This window comes from Suncus etruscus, chromosome 15 (assembly GCF_024139225.1).
Source record: "Suncus etruscus isolate mSunEtr1 chromosome 15, mSunEtr1.pri.cur, whole genome shotgun sequence".
NCBI lineage: Eukaryota > Metazoa > Chordata > Mammalia > Eulipotyphla > Soricidae > Suncus > Suncus etruscus.
In genome coordinates, this window is record NC_064862.1 from 68429978 (window position 1) to 68451180 (window position 21203).

Here is a 21203-nt window from a genome sequence, read left to right on the forward strand (position 1 = left end):
CCCCAAAGTTTCATAAGCATTCTGGTCTATGACAATACTGACTTAGCTCCTTGAGCCACTCAAATTGTTGAGTCCTTGTAAACCTCATGAGCTGAATGCAGGTTATCAGGAGGTCATTGGACAATGGATTTCTAGTTAGAGAGGATATTAAGCTCTGCCTTAGCCTCCTCATTTCCAAAGCAGGCACAGACTCTTAGAGAAGCTCTACTGGAGCTTTTTATGAGCTTCTTTTCTGTGAAGATCAATAAGAACTCACTTTATCTGATGAGGAATTTACCTGGGAAATAGCCCAAATAGGAAGAAGCAAACCATTAAAAATGTTCCTATCTTGGGCCTGAAGAAGTGGGTTGGACTTTTGCCTTGCACATTGCCAACTATGATGTTATCCCTAAAATACCAAATGATACTCAAAGCATCATCTGGAGAGATCCCTGAGCACAGAGTCAGGAACAAGCATTGAACACCACCAAGTATGGTCCCCCAAATAAAAATGCTCCTACCTGTTGGGTCATAGAGATAAGAGTGAGAGAGTAAAGCACTTAACTGGCATATGGCCAACCAGGATTTGATCCTGACATTAGTATGGTTCCCTGAACTCCACCAAGAGTGAAACCTGAATGCAGAGCCCAGGAGTCAGCCCTGAGAACAGAGGAGTATGGCACAATCCTTCCCACTCCAAAATGGAAATGTGACTAGTCAAAAGACACTTCTAGAAGTCAATGTTTTTCCTTGGTGGATCTCTTACTCTACTTTGTTGCATATATCATATGTATATTTAAGTGCAAGGAGTGTGCAAAACTCTGCGGACTTGGTGTTTCAGAGTAATGGACTCCTCAAGAGACCATGCATTACCATCAGACATAATGGAAATAACCATATCTGTTATGCTCAGCTGAGATTGGTTAATGAAGCATTTGCCCAGCATGTGCAAGGCAGACTCTGTGCCCAGCAGAAGGTGTGAAGAAGATTTCACACCAGGGATCTTGGCTTGTCAGAACATTCTGGCATCTTTCTTCTGCTCAACCACTCAAGCCTTTCTTTTACTCCTTCACCCAGAAGGCTAACAGGCACTGCCAACCACTTTTAAATGTGCGTCTACCTGCTTTCTCATGCATGACAAGCTTTTTCCACTAGGGAAAAGAAAGTCCACAACCATAGGTTGTAAGACCAATAACTCAGAGGTCTCCAATCATGGTCTTGAGTCACTTGGTAAAGCAACTTTTGTATCTGAAAGATAAAATATCCCCTTAGCCACCAGTAAAACCAAGTTTTTATCCTTACTCTGCCAGGCAGGATATTCTGAAAAATCCCTTTTAAAAATACTAATATAAGAGTGAAATAGAGTCTACTTTAGTTAAAGGCATGAAGAATGATGTGTACAGAGGCCTTTTGATTTAGTGAGTCATTTATCTCAGTACACCACCCTCTTGTTCTCAGCAGAATTTTAATCAGAGGTGAAACTTATTCACAGGGAAAGTCGTTTAATTTTTCATCCATGTTTCCACCTGCTGAGAAATATTTAGGGCTTTCTCTTTTCCCAGCTCCCGGAGTTCCTCTAATCAGACACAGAGACTAGAGGGTTTTGTAATCATTACTTTTATTGATATTAATACATCATAATGTTCTGGAAATGTCAGGTGCTTCTGCCTCTTGGGTACTTAGCTGACATATAATGAAAGGCCCTGACAAATCTGGAAGATATGACAGATACAGTGGACCAGAAACTGGGTTCGCTAAGGAGGAGCAGAGTTGCCTGCATTCACGTCATTATGTTCCTTTTGGGTGTGTAGATTCCCAGGTGCCTGGCTGACGTCAGAGAGAGGCCAGGATCTGGGGCATTTGAAATGTGAAAATGTAAATGATCTATGCTTCTGAAGCTGATGTGATTTCAGGCAAATGTGTCGGCTCAAGAGTCTATTTGTCAAAACCATGGGACTAGTTTGGGTTTCAATCAGGAACCAAAAGATAAGGTTGGTGCTTTTTTCAGCAACTCAGAATGATGCAGTCATGGTCCATGCAACATGAAAGGACTTGAAGGTCAACTTTCCTGAGCCCCCTTGTTTCAGAAGAAATTTGGGCTTTGCTCAGCCCAGTGAGTAACAACAGAGAGGGAACTTAATTTTCCTGGCTTCAACTTTAGTGCTCTTCTTCATAGTCTTGCCAGTCCACACTTCTCTGTCTGTATATTTCAAAGTAAATCACATCCTCTAGTCATTTGGGTTTGATTTTAATTTTTCTCTTTTGGAAATGTTAGGATCCAAGTAACAGACACTGAACCTACTAAACAGAAAGATGTATCATTAAAGCATATTGGTAGACCTCTTAATTTATATGAAAGTAAAATAATTTGATGAGAGGGAAGATTGAGCAGAAAGTCTCAGCAACACTGATTGTAGATAGTACTTGCCTAGGCATTAGAAGGGGGAGGCTGCTCTGATAGCAGAGGTTCATTTCTATTATTTCTAACTTCACTCAATACAAAAAGGTTCTTGCACCATCTTGGGTTTTAGTCCTAGATAGTTCTTTTGTTTGTATGTTTGTTTGGCCACATCCTGTGATGCTCAGGGGTTACTCCTGGCTATGTGCTGAGAAGTCGCTCCTGGCTTGGGGGACCAAATGGGATGCTAGGGGATCAAACCACAGTCTGTCCTAGGCTATTGCGCACAAGGCAGACACCTTAGAGCTTGAGCTACTGCTCCGGCACCTCCAGCTAGTTCTTTGATGATGATGTGGGAGGATGGTGGGGAAGATAAGTCAAGGGGATGAGGTTGGAGTTATCCTGTTTTTCAAAGGAACTGTATGTCCTAGAGAGCATCCAGTTAACCCACAATCCAAACCAACTATGTATTAATAAACAATGTATTAGTGTTCACCAGTATTTCCTACTCTGATTAATCCAAGTACAATGGCTTAGCCATTTGACCTGCTTTAGCTTATAAAGCATCAGCAGAGTGATATGGGTTACTTTTGGATGAAAGAACTGAAAAGCTGGTGTGAAAAAAAAGCTGGAATGTATTACAAAAATAAATAAAACAAGACATGAGGAGATGGAAATGCACCCCTTGGATTGGAAGTATTAATGTTGTTAAAATGACAAGCATACCCAAAGCACTATGCAGATTCAATGCAATTCCTATAATAATACCCATGACAGGCTTTTTTTTTATTTTTAAATTTACTTATTTAGGTTTTGGGGCCACACCTGGTGGTGCTCAGGGATTACTCCTGGCTTTGCACTCAGAAATTGCTTCTGGCAGGCTCAGGGAACCATGTTGGATCGAGCCCGGGCTTGTCTCAGGTTGGCCACATGCAAGTCAAAAGCCCTATCACTGTTTTATTGCTCCAGCCCCCCATGACAGTTTTTAGAGACATAAACCAAATACTGTCAGACTTGATATAGAGTAATAACCTTCCTCTTCAAATAGCTAAGTCACTTGTAGGGAAAAAGAAGGCTTTCCTTTTCCTACCTTTAAATTATTCTATAAAGCTATAGTAATAAAGACAATGTGTTACTGGCACAATCAACCTGATCTCAGGTCAGAAAAATTGAATTAAGCAACCAGAGACAGATTCTAAGGTTATATAGATAGTGAATATTCAACAAAGGAGCAAAGAGTTTGATATGGAGCAAGGAAAGCCTCTTCAACAAATGATGTTGGGAAAAATGGTCATTCACATGCAAATAAATAAAATAATTTCACTAATTCTGACTAGATCAAAAAAAGCCAATTCAAAATAGGTTTAAGATCTTGATGTCAGACCTGACTTCATAAATTATATTGAAGAAAACATAGAACCTTCCATGACATTGAATCTACAGGTGTTTTCAATGACTCAATGCCATTGGCTAGAAACAGAAGCAAAGATAAACAAATAAGGGGCAGCTGGAACAGTGGTGCAGGCAGTAGGATGTTTGCCTCACACACCCTAGCCTAGGACGAACTGTGGTTGGATCCCCTGGCATCTCAAGGCAGGAGCAATTTCTGAGTGCATGGCCAGGAGTAACCGCTGAGCATAACTGGGTGTGCCCCCTCAACACACAAAAAAGATAAACAAATAAGACTATATTAAACTAAGTCTCTTCTTTCTGTCAAAGAAACAATGGCTAGAATCAAAAGACAACTCTTTGGGAGAAAATGTTTTCCCACCACTCACCTGACAAAGGGTTAATATCCTATTGCATAGGATTTTCACAAGCCGGGCTAGGCACAAATTATCTCCATTGTTCTTGCTTATTTAACTATGAGTGTTTGTGTGAAGGAAGAATCAAGGATGTGTTTGTATAAGAAATATATACCTACATGAGTGATTTTTATCTCAAGGAATATTTGTGTAACAAGTAAAGCTTGCCAGGGCTGTTTCCATGCAACAGGAAGCAAACTTAAATATCATATGCAAGTCATAAATTTTTAATCGTATTATTTCAAAATCAAGTATGCAATGCCTGTGAGGTATTTCTGGCAGTGCTCATTATTTTGGGGGCAAGAGGGGTCACGAGTGGAAAAAAGATATATTTGGAGGGTAGGTTGATCCACATCCAGCAGTGCTCAGTGCTGTGTTCAGGGATCACTTCTGGTGGTACTAGGGCACATATTTAGAATCAAGTGTCAAACTAGGGTCAATTACTTATAAGAAAAGCTCTTTAACACCTGTACTATCTCTGGCCCACACATGCAAAATGTTTAAGGACCCAGATATAGTAAATATTTCTGATTCTAAAGACCAGTTTTTCACTATTTGAGTTTGTGCCCATGCTTCTGCATAGGCTTTTATTGCTCATCAGACATCTAAAGAAAGAAAATCAGACCCATCACTTTTGCATTTAGACTATAGGGGATATAGAAATAGTACAGTGATTAGGTACTTGCCTTGCATGTGACTGACCTGCTGAATCTTCGACATTTCATATGTTCCCCCCTGAACCCATCAGGAGTGATCCCTGAGTAACATCAGGTGTGGTCCAAAAAAAAAATTCCAAAATTTATGGGCCAGAGTGATAGCACAGTGGTTGGGTATTCACCTTGTATGTGGCTGACCCTGGACGGACCTAGGTTCTATCCTCAGTATCCCATATGGTCTCTCATACCTGCCAGGAGTGATTTCTGAAAACAGATCAAGGAGTAATGTTGGGGGTGGCCAACAAACAAAGACACCAAAACACCAAAAATTAAAAAAAAAAAATTCAGACTACGAGCATGCCGAATTGTCTTGCAGTTGTGTCATGTTTCACAACGTGACAGATCTGAGCTCTAGAACGGGAATTGGACTGTTTTCACTTCTTATGGCTTAGCACTGTGCCCGGCGCATAAGTTCTACATCTTGGTTCATTGGCAATGTTGTCATAAAGACTGCAATGCTTGAAGAAGGGGATGTTTTCACGCTTTAACCATGAGGAAACAGAGATGCAGAAGTTAGGGAAGTTTCCTTGAAATCACACAGCAGAAGGACAATAAGACTCAATTCTTTTCCTTTCTGTCCTGGATGTCTTAGCGCAGCATTGTGAGATGATGATGAGCACTGCTGAGTGCTACCTGCATATGAATCCTGACCACCATGCCCCCCCTAACCCCCAAGTCTTAGTTTGACTTTGGTTTGCCTTCCAGAGTATGTCATTATGGCCTTACAAGATGGGGCATGAAACATATCAAAGCTTCATTTAGTTATTCCTGTTTGTTTTGTTTTGGGGGTCACACCTGGCAGTGCTCAAGGCCTACTTTCCCCTTCTGGGCTCCAGAGCTGAGCTAGTCTTTTAAATCTTCATTTCTATTTAAAAATAAATTGATTTAGCAATTTACACAGTGCCTCCCTGGACCATTCTTTATGAAGTGGAACAATCTCTCTAATGTTCAATTAGCCTCTGCTCACAGGGCCAGAGAGGCTGGTAGACTCTGCACTCAAGGCCCACAAGCTCGGCTCTTGCTGCTAAAGAGATAGCACAGCAGTAAAGCGTTTGCCTTGAATGCAGAAGGTTGGTGGTTCGAATCCCGACATCCCATATGGTCCCCCGAGCCTGCCGGGGGCGATTTCTGAGCGTAGAGCCAGGAGTAACCCCTGAGCGCTGCCGGGAAAAAGGAGGGCAGGACACCCCAAAGTGGATGCCCCGAGTAGGAGGCTGAGGGATGCCTGCAGCCCTTCACACCTGAGTTGTTGAGTTATGTGTTGGCACCTGGCCTGGACTCCAGCCTCTCATCTCTGTTCACCAAATTCAAGATGTTAGGGTTCTTGCTTTCTGCTCTCTCTGCGGGGAGGGACAGCTTCCTTTTGCTCCTGCCAAGTGCCCAGCACCCACACTCTCCGGGTCAGTGTAGTCGGTTATGGTGAAGGGACTCTTCAGCGCCATCCAACATGCCCCTGGTGTGCTGACTCCAGACTGCTGAGCACTCTTCTTTCTTACTTTGGGGTTTTTGTTTGTTGGTTTGGTTTTGGGCCACACCTGGTGACACTCAGGGGTTACTCCTGGCTATACACTCAGAAATCGCCCCTGGATTGGGGGACCATATGGGACGCCGGGAGATCGAACCATGGTCAGTCCTAGATTAGCGCATGTAAGACAAACGCCCTACTGCCTGCGCCACCACTTTGGGCCGCTTACTTTGGGATTTGAGCGGGCTGCACTCGGCCGCCTGAAAACCAGCGGGGACTTGGCTCTACTATTGCCATAGGAGGGAGCTCTCCGGCGTCCTCTAGAGCCGTTTCCTCCAGCTTCCCCTTTGCTAAACCAGGCCTTGAGCCAGTCTGCTCAGTACTTCCTTCCCTCGCTTGCTCCTTGAATTGCGAACCTATATTCACTATCAGTGTTCTTGAACCCTGTATTGCCTGGAAACTCAATCTCCATCCAAATTGCATTTCCCAATCCTGGCAGGCAGGGCTTTAGAAGCCTCTAGAAGTCATTGTCCGATGTATCTGCTTTCATGGAGCCCAATAGACAAGAACCTTGCCCCACACAGTGGCCACGCTCACAAACTACTTCACCACTATGAACAATGGGATTTTTTTTTTTAAAGGAATGTTTTCTCTGGGGCCAGAAAAAAAAAAAACAAAAAACATAGCGGGTCGGTTACTTGCCTTGCACGTGGCCAACCTGGGTTCGTTCCCTGGCACCAGATGTGATCATTCTCCGGGAATGATCCCTAAACACAAAGCCAGGAGTTAGCCCTGAACACCACCGGGTTGTGGCCCCCAGTTTTGTGTGCCAGTTTGTTCACTTTTAAATTATTTTTGTTTAAATTTATTATGTTTAAGATAGTTATTCTGTTTCTATAGAATCTCCAGTATTCAGGATGTGTAATACATTGTGACCATTATGGAAATATGGAAATATTTTATAAGTTTTCCTTTGATTTGGGTTTTATTTAACATTTGGGGGGGGGTTTGGGCCACACCCGGCAGTGCTCAGGGGTTACTCCTGGCTGTCTGCTCAGAAATAGCTCCTGGCAGGCACGGGGGACCATATGGGACACCGGGATTCAAACCAACCACCTTAGGTCCTGGATCGGCTGCTTGCAAGGCAAACACTGCTGTGCTATCTCTCCGGGCCCTATTTAACATATTTTTAACCGGGTAGAGTTTTAAAATTTAAAGTTGAAAAGTCATAGTTCTTTTGTTGTTCATTTTGATTTGTTCTTCATAAAAGCAATAAAATTATTAAAGCCCCCTCAAGTGATTTGTCACAGAGTTATCTGTCATTCTAAATTTTTGCACATAGCTCCATTCGTGTTAATTTCTTCAATTGTTCTAGAACTTACTTTCATTCGAATGTTAGAAATTTTATTTTATTGTTCTCATCTAACCAGATACCCCCAAATGCCTGATCATTGCCTCAACTACTTTTTGCTATAGAAATGTGCAGAAACATGTTGCTGCAAATATTCACAGCTATATTATATTCTTTAAAGTCTGGCCAGTCAGTCCTCCAACATTATTATTCCTTGTTTAATTTTTATTTGAACTTCAGAATGTTTTCTCCAAAATAAATATCATTGACATGTTATTAAATAACTTTAAGGATGGTCTCTTTTAAGATGCAGGAAGCTTTGCCATTTCAGGAACTTGGGCTGCCTCTCTAAATATTTATTTCCCTTTATAAATTTCAGTAGAGATTTTCACTGTTTTCTAAACAAGTCCCACACATGTCTTTTTACCCTTATTTTCTGACATTTTGTGAAAGGCCAGGAAGGCGCGCGTGCGAGGAAATTTGGATACACGCAGCAAGAGACATTTTCCTTTGTGTTTGAGACTGGCTGTGGTGAAGCTATTGGGTTTTGCTCCAATTCAATACTCCTGTTGAGTCTTTTGGGTTTTATTGGTGTGATTATATTATTACAATTTGATTTCTCAAAATTTCTGGAGTAAACTTCTAGAACAATGATGCTCTCCCCAATCTATATGTATGATGAAATTGATTCAGCTGTTGTTGAAATCTGTACAAGGCTGATCTAGATTCAACATTATTACAGCTGTTGTTGAGATGTCTATCTGCCTACATTTTTTTAAACAGGTAATCTGTTAGTCCATCTATCATTATTTGATTTTTTTTTTGCTTATCTCTTTCTTTCTCTCTCTTTTGATTTTTGGGCCACACCTGGTGATGTGTGGGGATTACTCCTGGCTATGTGCTCAGAAATCACTCCTAGCTTGGGGGGCCATATGCAAGGCAAAAGCCCTACCACAGTGCCATCGCTCCAGCCCTTCTTTTTTTTTTAACCCAGGAGAAAAAATGCTCTTATTTCAACTAATACAATATCAAACCCATTTTATATGCTGCGTACTCTATAAAACTCTGATTAGAAACTTACTCTGTTGATAATGGGCACCAAACCCAGGGGGTCTCACACATGAAAGCTAAGACTTCAGTGACATCATCATCTTCATCCCATGTGCCATGCCCCATCCCTAGCAATAACAGAAGTAACCTGAGCACTGGTTGGGTATGGCCCAAACACAAACAAAACCTCTTTATAAGTGAAAACCAGGTCTAATGATAAAGCTAGAAGTGGTAAACATAGAACTGGAATGCGGGGGCTGGAACAATAGCACAATGAGGAGGGTGTTTGTCTTGCATATGATAGACCCAGTTCGATACCCGGCACCCATATGGTCTTCTGAGCATCTGCCAGAAGTGATTTCTGAGTGTTTGCAAAACCAGAAGTAAACTCTGAGTGCTGCCAGATGTGACCCCCCCCAAAAAAAAAACAAAAATTGGAATGCAATTTGAGTCCTGTTTATCACACTAGCCCCACACTAACAAGCCACCTGAAATGTTTTTGATACACACTGAACTTTCCCCATGTCACCCAAGACCTATTTTGTATCATGGCAACCAGTTTTATATAGATGATATGCCCAATCTGTTACATTCTTCCACCAAAACCTTTATTAGGTAGCATGCCCACTCTTGAAAATTCAGCATAGATAAGTCCACATTCACAAAATAACCAAAAATGTTATCAACCAAAACTCATGAATGGCATAATCTACTTATGATATTAGTTTGACTCTCTCCTAAGACCAAGAAAAAGTAAGTTCAGTGTTAGGAATTTATGTGCCCCAAGCATGAAACAGCTCTGGCCACCAATCCAGGCATCAAGCTCGGATGAACAAAGGACCATTGCTTTGCCCTTGACTGATATGAGTAACATCACCAATGAGGTGTCTCTTTGCCCATTGCCAGGGGTGATAGTTTCTCTTTTAATCTGGAAATTCTGGCATTATTACTATGTTTATATTCTCCCATTTTAGATATAATGTGCAGAGTTGTATATTTCTTTTGACACATTTTCCTTGGCCTGGGTTGAGCTTCTTCAGATCTTGAAGTCCTCACATATTTTTCTCTCTCCCCTTCTCTGTCTCTCCCTGAACATTTCTGGGGTCTTCTCCCTGGATCTTTCACTCAATGCTCCTCCGGGAGATCTATCTTACCAGTTGTTTATTCCCAAGTCAGGAGCCATGTTAGCTGTAGCAATCTATTCACTGACTTCACATTTTTAAGTATTACAACTTCCATTTTTCTTAAAAAAAATAATTAGTGTCAGTGATATTTTGATGGCTTCAGTTCATTGCCTACATGCTTAAGCTTAAATATATGCTATTTTGCTGATTTAGGCTTTGTGTCTGAACCTCAATATTAGGGTTCCTGTAGGCTTTGGAGTTGTACATTCTCTTCCTGTTCCTTGAAATGGCCTCTCATGAAGAACACTTGTTTTTATTGATATGACATTGCGTTAGAACATTTTGTAAGTTTCAAGTTGTTATCTTTTGGTCAACTGAGGATTTGGCCAAGTGCTGAGTAGCCATTAGGTCTGACATGGTTTATTTCTCTACATACAGTCTGGGGTATACCCTCTTCCTAGGTGGAAGATGAAAGCCTGCTGTTTTCCAAGGATCCACTCACTCCCTGGACTCTGCAAAGGTACTATTAGTCTGTAGGCCAGCTGAGTCACTTCTGGCCAAGAGCTGACTGACCCAGTGTGGGAGGAGCCTAAATATTCTCTAAAATATCTGTATATATGCACTCTGTACAACATCTATAGAGACTACATTAAGATCACCAAAAGTCAAGTCTATCCTGGATCATATAAGTTACCACCCTTTCCCTTCTAATAACTGCCTAAAAAAAATTTTTTTTTGTTTTTGTTTTTTGGGTCACATTTGGCAGTGATCAGGGGTTACTCCTGGCTCTATGCTCAGAAGTTGTTCCTGGCAGGCTCAGGGGACCATATGGGATGCTGGGATTAGAACCACCGACCTTCTGCATGCAAGGCAAACACCTTACCACCATGCTATCTCTCCGGCCCTGCCAAAATATTCTTATCATGGTAACATTTAAAATCTCCTGTTTCTTCTCTCTTTTTAAATACCTTATTTAAAGACATGCTTAGAAGGTAGTACATAATTCATTTAGGTTTTTAGTTATAAAGTTGTTCATGATTGAGTTTCAGTCATATAGTATACAATACCCTTCACTAGTGCACATTTTCTGCCACTAATGTTTGGGAAAATGTAACGCTTTGCCAAATGTTTATATGATGCTAATATATAATCAGTTTTTTATTATAAATTAGTAAAACAATTCAAGAACATTTGTTTAATTTCTAATAAAATAAACATCAATAAATATTACCCACATAAATTAAAGTACTTTGGAGTATTCTTGATCATTTTTTTATTTGGTTTTTGGGTCACACCCAGCAGCACTCAGGGGTTATTCCTGGCTCTACGCTCAGAAATCGCTCCTGGCAACTTCAGGGGTCCATATGGGATGCTGGGATTTGAACCACCGACCTTCTGCATTGCAAGGCAAATGCTTTACCTCCATGCTATCTCTCCGGCTCCTCTTGATAGTTTTTACTTTATTAATTAATTTGTTTGTTTTTTGGGTTATACCCAGTGGCTCTCAGGGGTTACTTCTGGCTCTGTGCTCAGAAATCTCTCCTAGCAGGCTCAGATGACCATATGGGATGCAAGGAATCAAACCTAGATCCATCCTGGGTCGACTGAGTACAAGGCAAACATCCTTCTACTGTGCTATAACTTCGGCCCCAGTTTATTTATTATTTTAATTAAAAATTTTATTTAAACACTATGGTTACAAGGTTGTTCATACTCATTTTTTCCCAAGGATAAAGTTCATGATACAATGTACAACAATCTTCACCAGTGCTCATTTCTTACCACCAATGTCCCCAGTTTCACTCTCATCCTCCCTGACACCCTCTTCCCTCCTTCCCACCCTCTCCTTCCTACTTCTGGGGCAAACATTTTACTTCTCTTTCCTTTTGACACTGTGGTTTGCACTACTGTTAATGAAGGGGTGCAATGCATGTCACTTTACTCCCTTTCAACGTCCCTTACTTTTCTTATTGGAATGAAACTCTTCTGGGAAGCTACCACTCCTGCTCTACTTAGAAGCAGACTATTTCTGCAAGCTGCAGGAGGATAAAATGGAAGGATCACTCTCTTGCATCTTTGCTCATACCCAATTTAGGGGCCAGAGAGATAATACATCAGTTAAAGTGTTTGCTTTGCATGGCCAGGTTCAGTCTTACCAGGTTCAGTCCTTAGACCCTAGCCTGTAGTGATCCCTGAACACAGAGCCAGGAGTAAGAGCTAATCATTACCAGGTTTGACTCCAAACCTAAATATACCAAATCCAAAGACTTAGAGAATTTTGTGCTGATTAGCTGTGACTCTCAGGAGTCTCAAGCTTCCCCCAAACCCTTGCCTCCTTGACTTCATGCTCTAGCAAAGAAATCTTGGGCACCAGTATGGAACCACATACACTACCACCCTCCACCCTCGAAACACTCCACTGGTTTCTTCCTACACCAGTGATTTTTGTTTGATTTTTGTTTTCTGTTCTAGTCACTGTGAAGCTACAAAGTTATTCATGATTGGCTTTTTTTTTTTTTTTTTTTTTTAGTTTTAGTTTTTTTGGGTCACACCCGGCGGTGCTCAGGGGTTACTCCTGGCTGTCTGCTCAGAAATAGCTCGTGATAGGCACGGGGGACTATATGGGACACCGGGATTCGAACCAACCACCTTAGGTCCTGGATCGGCTGCTTGCAAGGCAAACGCCGCTGTGCTATCTCTCCGGGCCCTCATGATTGGCTTTCAGGCATAAAATATCTCAATATGGATCCCTTTGCCTATGTCCACAATATTCCCCCACCCCCAGTTTGCCTCCTGTCCACCACTCTACCTCTACAAAAGGTGTGTTTGTGTTTTGTTTTTATTAATTTTTGCACAGTGGCTAATAGCATTGTTGCTGATAGGGTTCATATGTAACACCTGTTAGCACCACCTCTTTCTTTTGGTTGAAAACTTCCCTCTGCAATAGATAGTTGACCCTTCCCTGTCCTATCCCTCAACCCCTTTAAGTGCATATTTGCTTCTGAAGACCAGTTCTGATGTTCTTTGTTTTCATAGTCTTTAGGTTTTGCTATTCCATCATTATGTTTCTTTATATTGCACATATGAGAAAGAATTTTCTGTGTAGGTCTCTCTTCTAACTTCACTCGGCATTGATATATTCCAGGTCCCTCCATGTAGCAGCATGTTGCAAAACTTTACCTTTTCTTATGGATGAGTAATATTCAGTATTACATATTATCACATGGTGTATATGTATCATAGTTCTTTATCTAGTTCTCAATTCTTGGACCTTTGGGTTGTTTCCAGATTTGGGGTATTGTAAATAGTGCTGTAAGGAACATAGAGGAGCAAATATCTTTTCTTCATCTTGTTTTTTTGACTCTTGTGGTATATTCCAAGAAGCGCAAGTGTTTCAGTAATAGTGAGGAACTGTTGCATCAGGATTTGTAAGTGGGTCCACTTTAACCTGCTCAGCTATATTTCAGGAACCTAATCTTTTATTAAACATATGAGTGCTGAGCTTGCTTCCCAAGTTCTCTAGGGGCATGCTGAGTTAATACAGATAGATGATGGTCTGTGATAAAGCAGCCCTCAGTTGTCCAGTTTATAGAGTCATAGATTTTTAAATGTTTATACTGGTTATGAAGCTTGGCATCCTGCTGTGAGGTTTGGTCTAATCAAGTCACAGTCTGCCTTTCGCCTGGGAAGTGACTCCAAATGAACACACTGACAGGAGTGTTAAGCATAAATGATTATATTGAAAGATGCATATGTGTTATTTTACAACACTTGATGCTCTTTGTAGAATTCAGTTGATTTCTGAGACTCAGCAGGCCTTATCCAGATTTCCTGCTCCTGTTTCAGATTGCTTACTGTGATCATTATTATCAGGGTAGAAGCATATTCTGACATTTGCCATGGCCAGTGTGGTTCCCAGATTATTAACAATTGAAATGTGTAGCATCCTGCCAATTAGTTTAGAGTCCAAGTTAATAGGACTCTATAAATATTTACTTATTGCTCCTTTTGTCAGAGTCAAGCATGACCTCTGAAGGTTGTCTGGATGGGCAGAACCCAGGCCTCTTTGTTGCATTTCTGGGATATATAATGCTTATCCTTTTAAAGGTAACTTGGTTTTCCTTCATATCATTTTGTTATCTACAGCATATTTTAGAGACTGGCCAGGTACCTATGTACATGGTCTATGTATAATACATGTATCATAATTAAGTCTCCATGGGAAACAGTCAGAAACTAAAACAGGGAAACAAACTTAGCCAAAGATAATTCATGGTGAGTGGTTCCCCCAAAACCAGAAACAAAACAAGCAATTAGTGGAATGGATGAATGCATGATCACCATAATTACCTTACATTCTTCTAAAAGTTCTAAGCAATTTAATGAAACAAAAACAAGAGTAACAATTAAAGTGCGACGAAATCCTCAAGAGAACCACTGGAAATTGCACTAGAATTAAAAATAACCTCAACAAGGTAGCTGAAAATAACACAACTATTTGAAGTTCATTTTTCTAATATAGGAAAAACATTTTGAGGTAGAAAAAAGAAATTATTCCTATTAACAAAATATGAGGTATATTAGGAATAACTTTAATAACAAATATGCGAACTTGGTGTATATTGATATATATTGATATATCAATATGTTTATTGATAGGGGCTGACGAGGTGGCGCTAGAGGTAAGGTGTCTGCCTTGCAAGCGCTAGCCAAGGAAGGGACCGTGGTTCGATCCCCCGGTGTCCAATATGGTCCCCCAAGCCAGGGGTAATTTCTGAGCGCTTAGCCAGGAGTAACCCCTGAGCATCAAACAGGTGTGGCCGAAAAACCAAAAAATTTATATATATACATATATATATATTGATAGCTGTAATTGAGTTAGTTAAATGGAGAAGCATATCATGCTCTCAGAAAGCAAAAATCAAATGTGTTTTTTAAATGCATTCATAGGTTAATACAATAAGAATTATGTAAATCTCAATGAGTCCTTTGATGATATGACAGATACATTCTAATGCTATCTGGAAAATGCAAATTTGCTAATATGAAGAAGAAAAACATAGAGTAATACTGGAAAATATAATTAGGATAACTTGCTCAACAGGATATTAAAATATTCAAAAGCTATAGCATCTGATAGTTGAAGAGGTTATTCCAGAATAACCTATAACATTTGATAGTTGAATAGGTTATTCCCCATCTAAAGAAGCACATAGTATTGAGACCAGAGGAACATGTTAGGTCCACAGATATTCCCCCTAGCTGGGCTTGAGACATTGGAGATGATCTCGGGCTAGGATGCTCTCTCACTAGCGGTGGCATTTTGAATTCTGGAGAATTAGACAGAATAAGAAACTGTGTTTCTCAAGTTGATGAATTTTTGACAGATTGTATCAACTATATCCTGTCTGTCTGGGCAGCACTGTAGGGGGTTGATTGGAGGACACAGTTACCATCCCTCAAAGCTGATCTCTGACTACAGATTAGTTCTTCAATCTCTCTCTGGCTATGCCCTTCTGTGCCCTCAAAGGCTTAAATGACAAAAAATAAGAGGGAAGCACCCCAGAGGGAACCCACTGAGAATGATCCCACCCCTTGTTTCCCTTTTGACATTTCAAGCATCACCTCAGATCTCTCAGAAACAACTCTTTGACTGAATTTTACTCTGTATGTTGAGACAAAGTTGAACAGAGTTTCACATTGGTGACTTTTTGAGCTAGATCATATTTGGAATATGGGGTGGTAGCTATTATGTACATCAACTGCATAGACTTCAACTGAAAACAACTCACTTAAATAATTTATGGGAAATGTGGACTGTAATATACAGTGATAGTTCAAAGTGGAATATGAAAAGAAAAGGGCTCTTCTGACATTGTTGCAGGGGCAAGTTGATATGCCTACTGGAAAATAAATAGGCAGCCTTATTATGAGTCTTTCAAATATACATGATGTCTTAAAGCAGTAATTCTACTTCTAACAAAATAGAACTGTAGATGAAAATTACAGTTTGACAGGCCCATATTTAGTACAAAAAAAAGTTATGAACAACCTTAGGAAAGATGAATGTGTAGGCTAGACAATACCTTGTACTCTTTAATCCACTCACCTAGTCTGTTGTCTAGGACACTCTTTCTCTTCTATGGCACAATTAAATCTTTCTCTCATGTAACACAGTTCACTTGGCTCTCCCACACTGTCAGTAGCTTCCTCCAGACTGTCATTGGAGATGCAGTTCATCTTCCTTGTCCCTCAGCCTCCATTCTCAGCCATTGCCAGAATCAAGCTGCGATGATATGAAATCCCTACGCATGTAGTATGTATCTCCTGCTGTGTAATTAATCTGCCCATGGAAGCATCCCAGATACTGAGTAGAATTTCAAGGTCCTGTCTGAATCGATCTGGAATTTCCTCTGTTACCATTTCCCTTTGGCAGCATTTCACTCTTCCACTCAAATGCAGCCCCCAGTCACTTTGAATTAAGCTGGATATTCTCTCCCTTAAATTTCCATAGACTCTTATACCAAATTATATTTGGGGATCTTCATATTTTTGTCACACACTTATCACACATCTTCTTGCTTCAGTGCAGTATAAGTGCTTCAAGAACAAGTGACCTTTTCCTGTCCCTTTCGATTTTCAGTATATAACCATAAAATAAGTGACAAGCAGCCACTGTATGCAGGTTAATTGCATGAATGAGTTAGTGAGTGAGAGAGTGAGTGAATGAGTGAATGGATGCATTCATGGGTTGGTTAATTAATTAATAAGCAAATGGCCCTCCAGCTAGATTATTCTCATCCTGGGACATGAGTTTTCAAGAAGAACAAGAATGGTTGGCATGTAGGACACTGAAAGAGAGTTAGCTCTTGTCAATCTCTTCTGGGGCACTTCAGGGCAGCTGTCATGACTTTGAGTTGTCCTGTAGACCCAGCTGGATTTAATAATAAAACTATCAAAGGGGACATTTGCCTCAGGGGTGAGAGTTTTGTAGGTCATGATGCATGATGATTCACTCCATCAAAAAAAAGAGAAAACTTGCTAACTTCTTTTAAAATGTGTATGAAATTTTTATTGGATTGTTCATTATGACAGGGAATCTAATCCAAAATTACATGCTATCATTTTCTCTAATTTCTCAGAGTGACTACTTTGTGCCATTCGAATTTTTAATTGTGGCTTTTTTGCTAGCATGAATCAAATATACCCATTCTACTGGCAGCCAAGATGGTCCCAGACTATTACTATGGAAATGAGTTTGTTCCTTGTATAGTGCCTTCATTGGCTCCAGGCTGTTCACCAATAGTTTTCATGTTTCAATGTTCCTGTGAATTTCCTCCCAAATAAAGTAAAACATTAAAATAAAATCAGAGAATGAAAACAAGCTCTTAGAGTTTAACCACAGAACTGGGCTTACTGAGAGGTGATGGTAGAATAAGCTGAAAAGTCCAATGGCCATGGTGGACAGTTATAGGCAAAGTGGTGGTGGATTAGATGTGGTAAAATTGCATATCCCTAAGGAATATAAGCTTTTATAATCCCAGCCAATTTTACCTCTATTATAAATTAATTTTTTTAACACTGAAAAGACAATGTTGTGGGTATGTGCTTGCCTTGAATGTGACCAGCCAGGGTTCAATCTGTGGCACTGCATATGGTCATCCAGGCCACACTAGGAGTAATTCTTAATCATAGAGCCAGGAGTAATCTCTGAGTGCCACCAGCTATGGCCCTAAACAAAAACAAACAAAGATAAACAGAGCCAAGTGACAGAACAGTAATTAAATGATCCAGAGTCAATTCCTGATCACCACATACATGATGCCTTGAGTGTCACCTGGTGCACTATCAATGGACCCTCAGCACAGCCAGGACCAGAGCAGTATCACAGCCTCAAACCCTCATATTGAACTGAAGGCCTGGATGATTGGAAATTATAGATGGGTTCCCCAGACCTCCTAAAAACCACATGGGGGTCTCCAAACCCCCCACATAACCCCCCAAGTCCCCTAACCAACAATAAAACAGGTGAACATATTTGGAGAGTGTCCCAAATAAGAAAGAAAACAGAATCACAGAAACAAAGGACAAGGGGCCTTTAAGTCAAGTCACTTGGCAGAAACTTTTACAAAATTTTACTAAGATCTTGGTTGTGAAATAATAGAAAAGATACAACTTGGTGTCCATCCCTCGTTCCTGACAGATCTCCTAAAACTCTTAGAACTTCCTGAATGTTAAGAGCTCTAGTCTTTGGTCTTTGCCCCTGTTTCCTGACACAGTACTCTTTTGTTTGTTTGTTTGTTTGTTTGTTTTTGTTTTTGGGTCACACCCGGCAGTGTTCAGGAGTTACTCCTGGCTCCATGCTCAGAAATCGCTTCTGGCAGGTTCGGGGGACCATATGGGATGCTGGGATTCGAACCAATGACCTTCTGCATGAAAGGCAAATGCCTTACCTCCATGCTAACTCTCCGGCCCCCACAGTGGTCATTGATCCCTTAGAATTTCCTGAATGATGGGAATATTTTTTGTTCTAATGAGGCAAATTTGGGTGGACTCATGGATGCAGTCTGGTTACCTAAAAAACTAATGCATGATTAGAAGCCCAGGACCCATCTTTTGAAAAGGCTAGAAAACTGGAAACCGAGTAAAAGACTCAAAACTTCCACAGAACCTCTTAGAGGTACATTCTTTGTTGAGCTTTTCAGAGTTAGACACAGCCATAGGTGTTGTATATGAAAATATTTCCATAAGAGTAATCTTTGCCTGTTGTCCCACCTTGACCTTCCAGGTGGGGGCGCTGTGGAGAGCGAAATAAATAGTTTGGGAGCAAGGTGAGCAGGGTCTTTGGCCAGAGTTGGCTGGCTGGCTCTAGGTGTGTTTTGGAGCTAGCAGCAGGCTGACAAAGGACCCTCTTTGCCCAACCTTTTACCCCTTAACCCTTCTGTCTGTGTGGACTATTTGCTGTGGATAAATATGACCAAGATCTCCCCCTGAAAGGGGAAAGAGAATGGGAATCAATTTCTCATTCTGGGAGCTCTTTGTGGATTCACAATCAACAAAGGAGTAAACAGGATCCAACAAATGGAGCAACAATAGGCAGGAGGAGATATATGCTGTCTCCTTCAAAGAGATAAAAGCTTCTGGAACCTTCTCAGGGCTTTCCCTGTGATCTTCATCTGTATCCTTTTTTAATAATACATTGATGGATATGAGTCCTTTTTTTGAGCTCCAGGAGCTATTCTATCAAATAATTATACCTAAGGGTGAGGAGCCACAGGAACCTCCAAGATGGAGCCCAGTCAGAAAAATAGTTGTGAGAAGCTGAGGGTTACCTACTTGCCTCTGCAGTCCATGGATTAAAGGGTCTATACTGATTTTTCAGAATTGAGCTGAATTATAGGACGCCCACTGGTGTCACATAAGTGCTTGGCAGGAGATTCCCTATCTGGTGGCAGTAGTGCTGCGAGTGTGGTGAGTGAGTGACAGTAAAAGATATGCTCATGGGGGAGAGAATGGAGCAGGGAAATGGATCAAGTCAGGGCAGAACCTGACAGCAGAGTGAGAGAGGAGGGAGTTGTGGCTGTGAAAATGCCCAGCAAAATGCACTTGACAGAAATAGCCAATTCTCTCCTCCTGAGCTAGAACACAAGCTGGTCAGGGGAATAAAATCAACCATGGGATAAAAGCAATCGAATGTGGAATTAACTCCTTGCCTGGCTAGTTTCTTACATAGCCTCACCTTAAGTCTCTGAGCTCAATACAAGGATCTGGGTGATCACTCTTGAATACTTGTTGAAAATAAGAAGACTTCTAGCCCCTGCTTTTCATGGCTTTCAATTACAGAACTCAGTCCATGCATAAGTGGATATTGCCACAGTAAGTTGTGTTCCTGGGGTTAAGTCTGGCTTATAAATTAAACTAAGCTCTAGCTCATCACAGAGGCAGGAAGCCTCTTAACCATTTTAGGAGAGGGATTGAGATCCATAGGGGTCACTGCAGCGTTGCTGTAGAGATTGTGGAACCCCAGCTCTTGGGACCATGCCAGTTTCTCACTAAGTCTGAGAACAGACTGGCCTGCAGACAGGCCAGTAGGCCTGACAGGGATGTCTGTGGGTAGGACCAGGTCCTCTCCATCTTCAGAAACCCAAGTGGGAGAAAAGGAAACAGACCACTCCAATGTTAGTGCTGACACATGATAGATGTTAGTGTCTTCCAAGATATAATATTTGAAATGGGCTTATTCTCCACCCTGGAGATTGCCTTCAACCTGTACTCTCATCTGAAAAGCCCTCTCTTTTTTAGGCTCACATTTCTCTAATTAAATTTCTTCAAATAAAACTTTTATTTCACTTAAAAAAATAGAAGCATTTTTTCTATTGCAACTTGCTTACATGTTTTTTTATTTTCTATAACTCTTGAATGGAATTATGCAAATTTGCAAAACAGCATTCCTGGGTCCCTAAACTTTGCTCTTTTATCAAGGGCGTTGGGGAGTGTAGGAACTTGAGATTCCTGAAAGCCTTCACGAAGTTAGATAGAGTCTAGTTTGGAGACCTGCTCCTTCTCCCCCAGGCCTGCCCTCAGAGTGAAGTTCAGTTCACCAGCTCTCCTTCCTGTCTGCTGCTTCTGTGTCTGCTGTTGGTGAGGCATGCAGGGTTTTGAGCTGCCCAAACCTGGTTTTAGGATATCTCAGAACTTGTCTTTCTTACCTAGATTTCAGTATCTTGTCCTCTCACTTCTGATCCCCCTGTCAGTCATACTCATTTCCCTTCTCATTGATTGTGACGCCCTCTCACTCCCTATGGAGCCTTTGTTCCCTCCAGTTTCTCTGCATTTTTACATCCTTTGATCTGTATCTATTGCTGCCTGTGAGAAATTCCCAATTATTTTCCTCTCACCAGACACCATCAGCTCTCTTCACTAAGCTACTCTGCATTCAGGGACAGCAGGGCACCTCCAGGTTAAGCAGTCAATCTCCCCCAACAGCTTCAACCATTATAAGGAGTGTCACAGTGAACAGGAGAGAGAGACTGTATTTTGTTGATATCTACCCAGAATGGAGAAGCCACTTTATTGTTTTACATGGTTATTTTTACCAGGAATTCATTTTTCTCCACAACTTCCCCATCCGTATTATTGCTTGTCTTTTGGACAACAATCATATTGGTGTGTATAAAGTGGTCTCTCATTGGAGTCTTCAATTTTCTTCAGCCAAACCTCATCTGAAAGGCCACCGAGAACTGCTTCATTCCAACAAAAAGTGCTTATATTTATAAGTGTTGTATCAGGAATAGGGGTAAGGACCAAATATAAGA

At 41.0% G+C, this 21203-nt stretch overlaps 1 protein-coding gene and 1 non-coding gene across 6 annotated transcripts in view; one reads left to right on the top strand and one right to left on the bottom strand.

The window, feature by feature from the left end:
• Window positions 1-21203, top strand: part of CALN1 (calneuron 1) — a 524903-nt gene that overhangs the window by 435059 nt on the left and 68641 nt on the right. The window lies entirely within an intron of this gene.
• Window positions 9538-9675, bottom strand: LOC126031425 (small nucleolar RNA SNORA48). The gene has a single exon (XR_007503300.1). It is a non-coding gene; the product is annotated as a small nucleolar RNA SNORA48 (small nucleolar RNA).